Source organism: Oncorhynchus nerka, linkage group LG10, assembly GCF_034236695.1.
Source record: "Oncorhynchus nerka isolate Pitt River linkage group LG10, Oner_Uvic_2.0, whole genome shotgun sequence".
Lineage (NCBI taxonomy): Eukaryota > Metazoa > Chordata > Actinopteri > Salmoniformes > Salmonidae > Oncorhynchus > Oncorhynchus nerka.
The window spans coordinates 40,645,022-40,660,548 of NC_088405.1; the positions used below are offsets into that span (position 1 = coordinate 40,645,022).

General features: G+C 45.7%; 1 pseudogene; it reads left to right on the forward strand.

Moving 5' to 3' along the window:
• Positions 1-1,781: 1,781 nt before the first annotated feature.
• Positions 1,782-3,275, forward strand: LOC135573704 (piggyBac transposable element-derived protein 4-like; annotated as a pseudogene).
• Positions 3,276-15,527: the final 12,252 nt, after the last annotated feature.

A 15,527-nucleotide genomic window follows, 5' to 3' on the forward strand; every position in this document is an offset into this window, starting at 1 on the left:
CTTAGGTGTATCCATGAAAGAGCTAATCTTCTCTTCAGAGACCGAGCCCCACCAGCGCTCACCCAGCCATTCTAAAAATGAAAGCCATGATCTGTTCAATAGTGACCAATTAAGCTGTACTGTTTTGTCTCGCATCCTCCTCAGCACGAATCGTGTCGTCAACCTCGTCGTCGTCGTAAACCTCGTCGTCATCCAGAAGGTTGTTTTTAGAATTGTTTTGGTGACGAGTTTCGGCTTTGTGGTCCCTGGTATCCTCCAAGTCATCACCCAGAGTTGTGTTCATGCTCATCGTGGTACCACTCTTCGTGTTCATGCTCATCGTCCTCTTGCCAGTATCCGGGATCATCCTCACACATCAAATCATCGTATTCACTGGACCTTGTTGCTCGCCAAGCTCTCTCGGAATCGGGCGAGTTGGAGGCTGAAGACTCTAATGCTTGTGGTGTAACACTGTTCCCACTTGCATCTACTTTGCATTAACAAAACTGCACCTGAGGCCTCTTGACGCAAACAACTGTCTCATAATGGTTCCCATGATTCTCCAAAATAAATCCCCTTGTTAGACACCTGTAAACCGTTAAAACTGTATTCAAGCCAGCGGTCGGTGTAGTATGTATATATATTAACACCCAAACAATCTGCTGCTACTTGAATCTCCACTTCAGTTGCCCAACCAGCTAGAGAGCTCCTTTTGGATTTGATTATATATTCTGACACTAAACGGTAACCCAATCTCAAAATGCTCCTATATGTACCATCGTTGCTTTCTAGCTGCTACCACGACTTTTTGAATTGTTCCATGATACTCATCTGTACCACACACCACTTCACTGATCGCTCTGAAGAAACAATTTCCGTCTCCTTTTATTTTCACATTCTTACAAGGAGCCCCTAACTCACCAGCAGCTGTAAGAATTATAGACTGCTACTTGCACTGCACCTTCAGCCTCTTGCACAGAAGCTGCGCAACTGCAGCTCTAAAAGGGTCGAGCTGCAGCTCTCTACATGTGTTACCACTAACAAACTCAATGTCTGAGTCATCAATCCCCTTTCTCGTATCATAATACCTGAGTGTATCGAAACACGCTGATGTAACATATGCCATTATTCACTATTCTGCATTGGAGTGCCTTTGCTACTGTCATTAGTTTAGTCATTAATATATAGTGTTGGGCCCCTATCACCAAGGACCCCTGCATCCTGTACAGAATGTTTCCATATTGCCTGAGTTGTGGACTGTGTGCGTTTGGGTATGGATTTTAAACCGCCCCCCTTCCAAGACTAACTTCCCTGGTTGTGGACAGTTCATTAACCCTCCTGCTGTCCTCGGGTCGTGTTGACCCTCCCGCTGTCCTTGGGTCATTTTGACCTCACGCAGTGTTGACCCTCCCGCTGTCCTTGGGTCATTTTGAACCGTCACTGTGACCCGGCACTGTGTTGATTAACCCTCCCGCTGTTGTTGGATCATTTTGACCCGAAACTACAGCAGTGAAAACAATCACCTCCTAGACATTATGCAACTTGAAATTTGATGACTTGTCCTAGACTGACCCCAATATTACAAAAGTGAAATGTTGCCTGTATTCATGTACCCGTGTAAGCTGTACGAAACAACAGGTACTAATATTGTCATGGGTACATGTCCGGACATGTGGTCTTGTCCAAGGTGCTGAAGCCATTACTGTGCATTTCACTGCTGAACAGGTTCTAGAGAATGATATTTTCAAATGTACAGCAAGTCTACGCTGATTCTGAAGAGGAAGTGGAGGATGTGTCAGAAAATGACGATTGGGAGGAATTACAACCCAGAGCATGATGCATCATCTTCAGAGGAAGACGATATCTCTCACGCTAAAAGAGAGACTTTCCTGTCAAAAAACGGCAAAATCAAATGGTCCTCAGTGGTATATCACAAACAGGGAAGAATGGCAGAACATAAGGTCATGTAGATGACCCCAGTACCCACAACGTATGCCGTTTCCCATGCCCATGACATTCTACCTGTTTATCACACCGGCAAATAGAAAAAAATCATCCTGGACATGACAAATCTGGAGACAGCTGGAAAGGGATGGATGAGACTGACCTGCATGCCTATATAGGGCTGCTAATCTTAGCAGGTGTATACATGTCCCGAGGTGAGGCTGCCGCTAGTCTATGGGATGCAGGGAGTGGAAGGGCCATTTTCCGTGCCAACATGCAACTAAAAGTATTTCACACTTACTCAAGACTGCTACGATTTGATGACCATGAGTCAAGACCTGCAAGATGTGGGACAGACAAACTGGCAGCCGTTTGAGAGGTCTGGGAAAAGTGGGTTGAGCGGCTGCCTGGCCTGGCTCTACAACCCAGGGCCTGACGTGACAGTGGATGAGCAACTGGTTCCATTCAGAGTTAGTATATATATATATATTTAATAAAAGTGATTTTCACCACTGACTTCTGTGACTGTTTCTGTGTGACACCGATGCTAATAATTACCGATGATGCTAATCTCTTCTTGCCAAAGGTCATTGTCCTTTCTGGCAGTATATGCCCAGCAAGCCAGAAAAATATGGGATCAAGTTATGGGTAGGCCTGCGACGCCAAATCCAGCAACGCTTGGAAGATGCAAGTCTACACCAGGAAGCCGACCAGTGGAGGCCCAGAGAAGAACCAGGGGATGTGCGTTGTGCTTGATGAGACAGAGGGACTGAGGGGTCGCAATGTCACGTGACAATTTCTTCACTTCTTATGAACTCGGACAGCAGCTCCTGAAGAGGAACGTCACCATGGTTGGCACAGTTAGAAAGAACAAGCCTGAGCTCCCCCCTGCACTGCTTGTGTCAAAGGAAAGAGAGGTCTTCTCATCAAAGTTTGCCTTGACGCGCACCACCACTATAGTTCCCTACCTCCCAAAGAAAAACAAGAATATGTTACTTCTGAGCACACTGCACACAGAGGCTGAAATTAGCCATCGCCAGGACAGGAAGCTAGCCATGATCCTAGACTACAATTGCAACAAAGGAGGTGTGGTCAACCGAGATAAGGTGATTGGAACATACAGCTGCAGAAGGATGACTGCCCGCTGGCCCCTGGTCATCTTCCACAACATCATTGATGTTTCCTCCTACAATGCCATTGTGATATGGAGAGAGATCAACCCGAGCTGGATGCCTCTTAAGTGCAACAAGAAGAGGGTGTTCCTGGAGCAGCTGGGAAAAGTACTTGTAACTCCATTCATCGAAAGAAGGGAGCATCTCCACTACACAGACGCATCTGCAGAAGTTGTGTAAGCTGTTCAGAGGGCTAGATCTCATGAGCAACCTGAGGAGCCCCCAGCCACTTCCCCAGCTGGGGCAAGTAAGAGGAAGAGGTGTCAGATCCGCCCACCAAAGAAGGACTGTAAAACACATACTGTGTACTGCAGGTGTAAGAAATATATCTGTAAAGGCTGTACACATGCATACTGTCACACATGTGCTAATTGGGGGTTTAGTCAAGGCGGGTCAGTTTGACCCGGAGCACACGGGGTGTATACAGAATGAGAACAACGGGAGGTTTAAAGCCATTTTGCCACAACTTTGGAAGTATACTTGGGGTCATTTGTCCATTTGGAAGACCCATTTGTGAACAAGTTAACTTTTTAGGGATAGAGGGCAGCATTTTGACTTTGGATGAATTGCGTGCCCATAGTGAACTGCCTCCTACTCTGTCCCAGATGCTAATATATGCATATTATTATTACTATTGGATAGAAAAAACTCTGAAGTTTCTAAAACTGTTTGAATTATGTCTGTGAGTATAACAGAACTCACAGGGCAGGCAAACTTCCAAACAGGAAGTGGAAATTCTGGGGCTGGTTGATTTTCAACTCCAGTATGATATGGATCTGTTCACACTTCCTACAGCTTCCACTAGATGTCAACAGTCAGTACAATGTGGAATGAAGCCTCTTGTGTGATGTGGGGCCGGAAGGCAGCTATTTGAGTCAGTAGAATGCAAGTTCCTGGTTACGCGCATTCCTCATGATATCACCATGCGTTCCATTACTCTGTAGACAAAAACGAATGCTCCGGTTGGAACGTTATTGGACATATATGATAATAACGTCCTGAAGATTGATTCTCTACTTAGTTTGACCAGTTTATTCGACCTGGAATATAACTTTTTGAAGTTTTTGTCCGAGTTCGCCTGGACCAGCACCAGCTTTTGGACATGTGAACTAAACGTACTAGCAAAAGTAGTTAATTGGACACTAGTAATGGACATTATGGAACAAAACAACGATTTATTGCGGAACTAGTATTCCTGGCACTGCATTCTGATGAAAGATCATTAAAGGTAAGGGAATATTTATGATGTAATTTCGTATTTCTGTTGACTCCAACATAGCGGAGAAATGTTTCTGACCGCGTCCCAGATTATTGCATGGTATGCTTTTTTCGTATTTTTTATTAAAAAAATTCTGACACAGCGGTTGCATAAAGAACAAGTGTATATTTTAATTTTATGTAAAACATGTACCTTTCGTCAAAGTTTATGATGAGTATTTCTGTTATTTGACGTAGCTTTCTGTAATTACTCCGGATATTTTGGAGGCATTTCTGAACATGGCGCCAATGTAATCCGAGATTTGTGGATATAAATATGCATATTATCGAACAAAACATAAATGTATTGTGTCATATGAGTGTCATCTGATGAAGATTATCAAAGGTTAGTGATTCATTTTATCTCTAATTCTGCTTTTGTGACTATCTTTGGCTGGGGAAAATGGTTGTGTGTTTTTTGGATTTGGTGGTGATCTAACATAAATATATGTTGTGTTTTCGCTGTAAAACATTTTAAAACTCAGACACGATGGTTAAATTAACAAGATGTTTATCTTTAATTTGCTGTATTGGACATGTTAACTTCTTGCGACTAGCAATCCCGGATCTGGGAGCGTAATCATAGCCTCAAACGAATTAGCATAACGCAGAGGACATAAATACCCCTAGAAACCTTTCCTATTCATGAAAATCGCAAATGAAATATATTCAAACACAAGCTTAGCCTTTTGTTAATCACACTGTCATCTCAGATTTTCAAAATATGCGTTACAGCCAACGCTAGACAAGCATTTGTGTAAGTTTATCATGGCATAATGCTATGCTAGGCTCTGCTGGCAGCAGGCAACATTTTCACGAAAATAAGAAACGTAACCAAATTAAATCATTTACCTTTGAAGAACTTCGGATGTTTTCACTCAGGAGACTCCCAGTTAGATAGCAAATGTTCCTTTTTCCCCAAATATTATTTTTGTAGGCGAAATAGCTCCCGTTTGTTCATTATGCTGGGCTGAGAAATCGACCGGAAAATGCTACCACTACAACGCCAAACTTTTTTCAAAATTAGCTCAATAATATCGACAGAAACACGGCAAACGTTGTTTAGGATCAATCCTCAAGGTGTTTTTAACATATATATTCGATAATATATCCGTCGAGGCAATTGGTTTCTCATAAGAAGCAATTGGAAAAATGGCTACCTCAGTATTATACGCAAGATTTTCTGCGGGAGACACCATGTGACCACTTGCTAAATATGGTCCCTTACGGCTATTCTTCAACGGGAATTCGTAAAAAGACGTCACAATGCTGTAGACACCTTGGGGAAAACTTGGAAAACGTAAGCTCATTCACAGCCATATAAGGAGTCATTGGCATGAGGCGGTTTTAAAAAATGCGGCACTTCCTGGTTGGATTTTAATCTGGGTTTCGCCTGTAACATCAGTTCTGTTGCACTCACAGACAATATCTTTGCAGTTTTGGAAACGTCAGAGTGTTTTCTATCCAAAGCTGTCAATTATATGCATAGTCGAGTATCTTTTCGTGACAAAATATCTTGTTTAAAACCTGTTAGAGCTACTAGTTCCCCTTTGGGATCACCCCCCACCCCCCCTGAGCTGTAATGTGGCGCAGGGAACGCAAGAAATAATCCTAAAAATATTTAACCTCCACAGAATCGCTTGAAAAATGGCTCAAATGAAAGATAAAGAAGTTATTTATCTACCCAGCAAGTCAGATTTCTAAAATGTTTTACGGCGAAAACATAGCACATATTTATGTCCAACCACCACTGCATACATACCTCATTAGCATAGCCAAGTAGGAAAAAATATGCAATCAACAAACGCAGGATTAAAAGAAAAATCATTTCACTAACCTTTTGAAATCTTCATCAGATGACAGTAATATAACATGTTACACAGTACATTCATTTTTTTTCAATAATATGCAATATATATCCATAAATCTCTGTTTACAATTATGCATCGTTCAAAAAATGCTACTGCAATGTCAGGAGAAATAAATAGCTCCGGCAGATAACGTCAGCTAACAAGGAATACACATCATAAACTTTGACTAAATATGCATGTTTTACATATGTATGGCAAGATAAACTTCTTCTAAATGCAATTGCTATGTTACAATTATTTTTAACGTTACATTTGGCGTTTACTAGGCTATAATAGAGAGTCGGCGCTCTCATTTAGCATGCTGACTCCTCTATCATGGAGTCGGCAGAAACCCAAAATGAAGACGTAAATATTCCCTTACCATGGCTGTTCTTGCTTCAGAAGACGTGGAAGGGTTAATACTCACCAAGTTAGCGTTCAGTTTGCAAGTCTGTGTCTTTCAATTTCAAGTGGCTGCGCACCAAAACGTCGAAAGTATACATTATATTTCGAGTAAACTTGTCAAACTATGTTTATAATTAAGCCTTAGCATGTTATAAAGGTCTACAGCAATCGTGAGGGCGAACAGATTAGCACACGTTGTTCAGTCTGTCCTGGGAGAAAGAGAGAGAAATATCCAATCTCCCATTGGTGAAACTTTTTTTTTGCGTCACCGGGACGTTTGGTCACGCTGAACGTCTCGTGAGCACGTGATTCTCACAGTTACACGCCTCATCGAAAGCAGGCTTCACGCTGAAGACTTAGAACGTGTTTCCATGGTTATAGCTGTTTGGGAAGTGTGTATACAATGACGTCAAAGTGATGGCAACTTTTCCCATTACAAGAGAGACTTTGGGAGAATGCATGCCCTGAGACTTCTGCTTTAGCTAGAGACAAAATGTAAACGGTTTTATAAGCTTTAGAGTGTTTCCTATTCGATAACAATTTTTAATTGCATATATTAGCAACTTTTGACAAAAATTTATCATGGTTTATATGGGTGCCGAATTCCTCCAGAAGGGGCAGTATTCAGGCCTGTCCCTAAGAGGTTTTAAAACAGGAACGTTTTTCATCCAAAAATTAGAATAGCGCCCCCTAACACTTAACTGGTTTTAACTTCTTGACACTACCCATCCCTGTTGCGAGATCATTTTCGTCAGCAACTGCTGAATAGCATACCGCAACAGTCAAATAAAAAAATAAAAAAATTAATATTCATGAAATCACAAGTGCAACATTGCAAAACACAGCTTAGCCTTTTGTTAATCACCTTGTCGTGTCAGATTTTGAAATTATGCTTTACAGCAAAAGCAATCCAAGCGTTTGTGTAAGTTTATCAATAGCCTAGCATAGCATTATGTACACTTAGCATCAGGAAGCTTGGTCACGAAAATCAGAAAAGCAATCAACCGTTTACCTTTGAAAATCTTCGGATGTTTTCACTCACGAGACTCCCAGTTACACAGCAAATGTTCCTTTTGTTCCATAAAGACTATTTTTTATACCCAAAATACCTCCGGTTGATGTAAGGAGTTCTGTCTAGGGTTACATCGTTCAAGATCAGTTGTTGAGGAAATGGACGCCTCACAGCAAAAGTTGTGGGTGATTGTAACGGCTGTCTTCCGACAACGACGAGGAGGAGTAGTAAGGATCGGAGAACCCATGCGCAGGGTGGTACGTGTTCATGCTCTTTTTTTAAACAAGCGAACACTGAAACAAAACAATAAACGACTTGTGAAATAACCAACCGAAACAGTTCCGTGTGGAACAGACACAGAAAATAAACACCCACGAAACACAAGCGGGAAAAATGACACCTACCTCTGATTGAGAACCATACCAGGCCAAACACAAAACACAACATAGAAAACAGAACACAGACAAACTCACCCAACTTACGCCCTGACCATACTAAAACAAAGACATAACAAAGGAACTAAGGTCAGAACGTGACAGTACCCCCCGCAAAGGTGCGGACTCCGGCCGCAAAACCTGAACCTATAAGGGAGGGTCTGGGTGGGTGTGGCGGCTCTGGCGTGGGACGTGGACCCCACTCCACCATCGTCTTTGTCCGCCTCCTCAACCGGTGACCCTCGCCGCCGACCTCGGACCGGGGACCCTAGCAATGGGTCCCGAATGGACAGGAGATTCCGGCAGCACCGGACAGGCAGGAGATTCCGGCAGCGCCGGAGTGAAGGACGGCTCCGGCAGCTCCTGGCTGACGGGCGACTCCGGCAGCTCAGGACAGACGGGAGACTCCGGCAGCTCAGGACAGAAGCGCGCAGCTCGGCAGCTCAGGACAGACGGGCGACTCCGGCAGCTCAGGACAGACGGGCGACTCCGGCAGCTCAGGACAGACGGGCGACTCCGGCAGCTCAGGACAGACGGGCGACTCCGGCAGCTCAGGACAGACGGGCGACTCCGGCAGCTCAGGACAGACGGGCGACTCCGGCAGCTCAGGACAGACGGCGACTCCGGCAGCTCTCAGGACAGGACAGCGCGACTCCGGCAGCTCAGCAGCTCAGGACAGACGGGCGACTCCGGCAGCTCAGGACAGACGCGCAGCTCAGGACAGACGCGCGACTCCGGCAGCTCAGGACAGACGCGCGACTCCGGCAGCTCAGGACAGACGGGCGACTCCGGCAGCTCAGGACAGACGCGCAGCTCAGGACAGACGCGCAGCTCAGGACAGACGCGCGACTCCGGCAGCTCAGGACAGACGCGCGACTCCGGCAGCTCAGGACAGACGGGCGACTCCGGCAGCTCAGGACAGACGGGCGACTCCGGCAGCTCAGGACAGACGGGCGACTCCGGCAGCTCAGGACAGACGGGCGACTCCGGCAGCTCAGGACAGACGGGCGACTCCGGCAGCTCAGGACAGACGGGCGACTCCGGCAGCTCAGGACAGACGGGCGACTCCGGCAGCTCAGGACAGACGCGCGACTCCGGCAGCTCAGGACAGACGCGCGACTCCGGCAGCTCAGGACAGACGGGCGACTCCGGCAGCTCAGGACAGACGGCGACTCCGGCAGCTCAGGACAGACGCGCGACTCCGGCAGCTCAGGACAGACGCGCGACTCCGGCAGCTCAGGACAGACGCGCGACTCCGGCAGCTCAGGACAGGCGCGCGACTCCGGCAGCTCAGGACAGACGCGCGACTCCGGCAGCTCAGGACAGACGGGCGACTCCGGCAGCTCAGGACAGACGGGCGACTCCGGCAGCTCAGGACAGACGGGCGACTCCGGCGAGCTCAGGACAGACGCGCGACTCCGGCAGCTCAGGACAGACGGGCGACTCCGGCAGCTCAGGACAGACGCGCGACTCCGGCAGCTCAGGACAGACGGGCGACTCCGGCAGCTCAGGACAGACGGGCGACTCCGGCAGCTCAGGACAGACGGGCGACTCCGGCAGCTCAGGACAGACGGGCGACTCCGGCAGCTCAGGACAGACGGGCGACTCCGGCAGCTCAGGACAGACGGGCGACTCCGGCAGCTCAGGACAGACGGGCGACTCCGGCAGCTCAGGACAGACGCGCGACTCCGGCAGCTCAGGACAGACGGGCGACTCCGGCAGCTCAGGACAGACGGGCGACTCCGGCAGCTCAGGACAGACGCGCGACTCCGGCAGCTCAGGACAGACGCGCGACTCCGGCAGCTCAGGACAGACGCGCGACTCCGGCAGCTCAGGACAGACGGGCGACTCCGGCAGCTCAGGACAGACGGGCGACTCCGGCAGCTCAGGACAGACGCGCGACTCCGGCAGCTCAGGACAGACGGGCGACTCCGGCAGCTCAGGACAGACGCGCGACTCCGGCAGCTCAGGACAGACGGGCGACTCCGGCAGCTCAGGACAGACGGGCGACTCCGGCAGCTCAGGACAGACGCGCGACTCCGGCAGCTCAGGACAGACGGGCGACTCCGGCAGCTCAGGACAGACGGGCGACTCCGGCACCTCAGGACAGACGGGCGACTCCGGCAGCTCAGGACAGACGGGCGACTCCGGCAGCTCAGGACAGACGGGCGACTCCGGCAGCTCAGGACAGACGGGAGACTCCGGCAGCTCAGGACAGACGGGAGACTCCGGCAGCTCAGGACAGACGGGAGACTCTGGCAGCTTTTAAAAAAAATGTTTTTTACTTGTGCATAAGGCATATGTTTTGTCAATGTACAATATGATTTCATAGGAAGTCAAAAGTCAAAGTCAGTCACTTTCTTTTTTAGGCCAAATGCCATAAGAAATGTCAAAATGCAATATGGAAGATTTGAAAGTGCCAAATCAGGATGTTATATCCATTTGCCATGTACTATCAATGGAAGTTGGTTTACAAACACAAAAGTCAGTGAACCATGTCCAAAAGGCATTTATACTGCCAAAATGACATATAGCACTATGCTAAGCCATGAATCAACCGAGATGGTCTATTTGTCATGTATGATGAGGGAAAAGTGGGACTGTTGTTTTTAAGTGGGACTGTTGATTTTTTGAAAAACTTCCAAAATGACTAGGGGAGCCGGTGGGGGGTGCTCCCTATCCAATCGTGGACCCCTTGCTACCCCGTAATGGTAACCCATTCGAATCACCAGGTGCACGGCTGTGCATTTGCAATATGTTTCTCATCATGAATTTGTCATGCTCAAAAATACTGCAGAAATGCAAAATTGACTGGCATGATGAACTCGGGATGGCCGGGCAGTGATTCTGGTTCCTCTCCATCGCTCGTTGGGGTTGATTTCAGAATGTCACTTTGGTGATGGTACCTCACTGTTTAAACATATTGCAAATAGACAAAAGTCACCAGCAAGTCACCGTCCATCAGTCAATTAGATATCATTCTGACACCAAACTGATACAAACTGACACCACACCCACTTTTTCCAACTCGTTTAGAAGCCAACTATCACATATTTCAGAGCTGGCCCAAAATTCACAGCGCCTTCTGTTCAAACCACAATAAAAACGTAAAACACGTAGTTACGTTCTAGCTGCGGGTCCAGTTCTGACATTATGTGTAGGCCTAGCTGAGGCGACCCCGAATCCCAAGTTCCGCTCGATAGGTCATTTGGTGCATGAGCAAGACCTTAATTGGTGCTGAAAATCCACTTTTTCCCCATGCCTTGCTACGGGGTCCTTGAATGAGCTATCAGACAGAAACGTTGGGGTATGTCTCTATGGGCCGAGGCGGTTGCAATGCACCTAGTCTTGCGGCTCTGGGACATTTCTAAATGTCGTAATTTTCGTGATGTAAAAATGAATTGAAGTCATTGCAAATGTACGAGGCTGTTTCTCGGTCCGAGAACCTTCTAGAGCCACATAACTCACCACGCACTATCAACCTGAGCTCTAGGTCTGACGGTTCTTTAATAGTTCGAACAAAGTTAACTATTTATTTTTTATTTTTTTTATTTCACCTTTATTTAACCAGGTAGGCTAGTTGAGAACAAGTTCTCATTTGCAACTGCGACCTGGCCAAGATAAAGCATAGCAGTGGGAACAGACAACACAGAGTTACACATGGAGTAAACAATTAACAAGTCAATAACACAGTAGAAAAAAATGGGCAGTCTATATACAATGTGTGCAAAAGGCATGAGGTAGGCGAATAATTCAATTTTGCAGATTAACACTGGAGTGATAAATGATCAGATGGTCATGTACAGGTAGAGATATTGGTGTGCAAAAGAGCAGAAAAGTAAATAAATAAAAAACAGTATAAAAACAGTATGGGAATGAGGTAGGTGAAAATGGGTGGGCTATTTACCAATAGACTATGTACTATTGCTGGCTCTGTCTGTCTCGACACACCCCACTGTGTCCCTCCGTCCAAGCTGTGTGTGTGTGTGATTTCGTTTTTCTTGGACATTTTATGGGAGACATGACTGATTTACATTTCATGAGGGTTGCCTAATCGCACATATGAAGTTTTGGAAAGATCTGACTTTTTTAACCCTTCGAAACAGCCCCTGTGACACCAATTATGGCACTTCCGGTTGACACAGGAAGCTAAAAGTAAACGCATATCCTCATTGGGGTATGCTTTTACGGAATCCTGAGTCTTAAGTATATACGTTAAGAACTGACTGATTTACACAGGGTTGAATTCACTATTTCTATCAAACATCAGTTTGGGTATGGAAAAACACTTTTAGGGTGATTTTAACCACTTCCGTTTGCTTCAGGAAGCTTAGAATCAACACAGGTAACTCTCATAGTGGCCTGATGGATTGCCATTGAAGACATGTTCATAAGGCAATATTAACCCACATCGGCTCTAGGTTGAATTTAGGGGAGCAGGCAATGTTTTCCTATAAGAAGAGATGTCATTGTAAGCTGTGAGATAAAAAAACAAACAGATTTTTCTGTTAAGGGTTAATGCCACACGGTGAAGGTTAGGCTTGCACAGATCTCTCACTGTCACCCAAAAGCAAATGACATTTAGGGCCAGGCGTAATTTTGGGCCTACTTTTTTCACAGTCGCTGCACTCAGAGTGAGCTACGGTCAAGCGGGGCATCTCGTTGAACTCAGCATGGCCTTGAGAATATGGAAATCCATTGCAGGCTCTGTGTGTCTTTAAGCACCGCACTTTGTCACTCCATCCTTGCTGTGTGTGTGTGTGAGATGGCTTTTCTTTGACATCTTTTGGGAGAAATGACTGACTTACAGTTCATGAGGGTTGCCTAATCACACATATGAGGTTTTGAAAAGATCTGACCTTTTTAACCCTTCGAAACAGCACCTATGACACCATTTTAAGGCACTTCCAGTTTACACAGGAAGCTGAAAGTGAACACATATCCTCCTTGGGGTAGGCAATTATAGAATATTCAGTTTTAAGTCTTTACGTTAAGAACTGACTTATTTACTGAGGGTTTAGTGTGTGTGTGTGTTATCACAGAAATCTCGCAGAGCTCCGAAGCAAACATTAAAAAGATTTGTATGAACACGCTACAACTGGATTTGTAACTGTTTAAAAAAAACTATTTTTGAACATCACCAATTTGACATTGTACGATTTCTCTTGAATGACGATAGATAAATGGCTGGTTCTTTTTTTATTGACACCGTAGGTTCACTTACTTTGACGTGAAGCGGTCAAATTATTTTTTTATTTTCATTTTTGACCTAAATCCCAGAAAAATGGCCATAACTCAAAAACGTTGAGGCCTAGACGCCATCTTGTTCGGGGCCAACTGCCCATTATGCCAAACCTATGCTCACCAAGTTTCGTCTTCGAAGTCTTTTCCGTTTAGGGGATAAGGCCACGTCGTGATTCGTGATGTTTTGTACATTTGCAATATGATTCCATTCGCCCTCTTGTCGGATTTACCGGGACAGCGGAAAAATGACCAAAATGTGAATATTTTATATAACTGAAACCGAATGTCCGAAAGAGATCGTTTGATGACTTCCTGGAAGATTCGGCCCTTCCGAACGGCCCGACGCCGTCCGCAAATTTTACAAACGTTTTCGGATGTCTAGTAAGGGACCGTACATTTGCAATATGGACTTTCTCACTAACCATATGGCAAGCGCCAAAATGTTCCCTTAACCTCTTAGGGATATTGAGACGCTAGCGTCTCAAGTGGCCAATAGCCTGGGGAAATGCATAGCGCCAAATTCAAATAATACGCGATAAAACTCAAACTTTCATTAAGATATGAAAGCATAGGGGAATATCCAATTCCAGCTCCCATATTGGAATTCCCATGGCTTCCACAATGTGTCAACAGTCTTTGTTCTTGGCTTCAGGCTTGTAACTTCAATAACGAGTGATAAATATGAGTTTTAGTACAACGACACCAGTTTGGAAATCTGTGCGCGTGCAATGAGGATGACGCGCACCTGCTAATATTGCTTTCCTATTGAACATACTTCTTTCCGTATGAAATATTATAGTTTAATTACATTTTAGGGTACCTGAGCACTAACTAGAAATGTACTTTGACTTGTTGAATCAAAGTTTAGGCGTAGATTTTCGGATTGCTTTCTCTGCATGTTGAACAAGTGGATTACTCAAATTGATGGTGCCAACTAAATCGACTTTTTGGGATACGAAGAAGGATTTTATCTAACAAAATGACACTACATGTTATAGCTGGGACCCTTTGTATGACAAATCAGAGGAAGATTTTCCAAAAGTGAATATTTAATGAAACCTATGATTGTGGAAAATGTTGATGTGGGGCACTGTCCTCAAACAATCTTATGGCATACTATCTTAGATTTAAGATTACCCGCTCCCACGGATGGAAGATTGTGTTTACCAGGTTGGTACTGTCCGGTTTTTCAGCAAGCTTGATTTGCTGAAGGGTTACTGGGAAGTGCCTTTGCCATCAAGAGATCGTGAAATATCTGCTTTTATTATTCCTTCGGGTCTTTTCTCCTATTCGGAGTTGAGGCCTACGCAATGTTCCTGCTATGTTTTAGTGTCTAATGAATAGGGTGACCTCTGGCCTTGAAAGCTGTGCTGTTTATCTAGATGATGTGGTTGTTTTATAGTGACACTTGGGAGCGCGATCTTGTGCAGATACGGACTCTGTTTGAACATTTGGCTGAGGCCTGTCTCACTGTGAACTTTGCCAACTGAGTTTGCCCAGGCAACAGTGACCTACCTCGGCAGAGTGGTCGGGCAGGGTCGTGTTCTCCCGGTGCAGGCTAAAGTGGCCACTATCAATCTGTTTCCACCGCCCACCACCAAGAAGGAGCTGCAACGCTTCCTAGGTATGGTTGGGTACTTTCGGGGGTTTTGCTTCAACTTCTCCATGGTTGTAGCATCTCTGACTGATCTGTTGAAGGAGAGGGCTGATTTAATCTGGTCTTCCTGCTGTCAGAGTGCTTTTGAAAATGTGAAACTGCTTCTTAGTTCTGACCAGTTGGCTGCCCCATGATTTGAACTGCCTTCAGCCTATATGTGGATACAAGTAACGTAGGGGCAGGTGTAGTGTTGCTTCAAGCAGATGGGGGTGTTGAACATCCTGTTAGTTATTTCTCCCGAAAGTTTAACTATTCAGTGGGGGAGAAAGAGGCCCTTGCTTTAATCTGGGCATTGAAGCATATTGAGGTATGTGTGTGGTCCCTATTGTGGTTTACAACTGACCACAACCCACTTACTTTCCTGCACACCATGCTTTGCCTAAAAAGCAGGATTATGCGCTGGTGTTTGTTCCTGTAGACGTTAGGATGTACGACATGTAAAAAGTGTGGATAATGTGCTTTAACGTGCACCGATTTCATCGATCTTCGGACGCCTTCATTGTTTGTTTTTATTTTCGGTTGGTGGTCTTTACAGGGTTTATTTTGTCCTTCCTGTTGCTCTAGCTTCTGCTC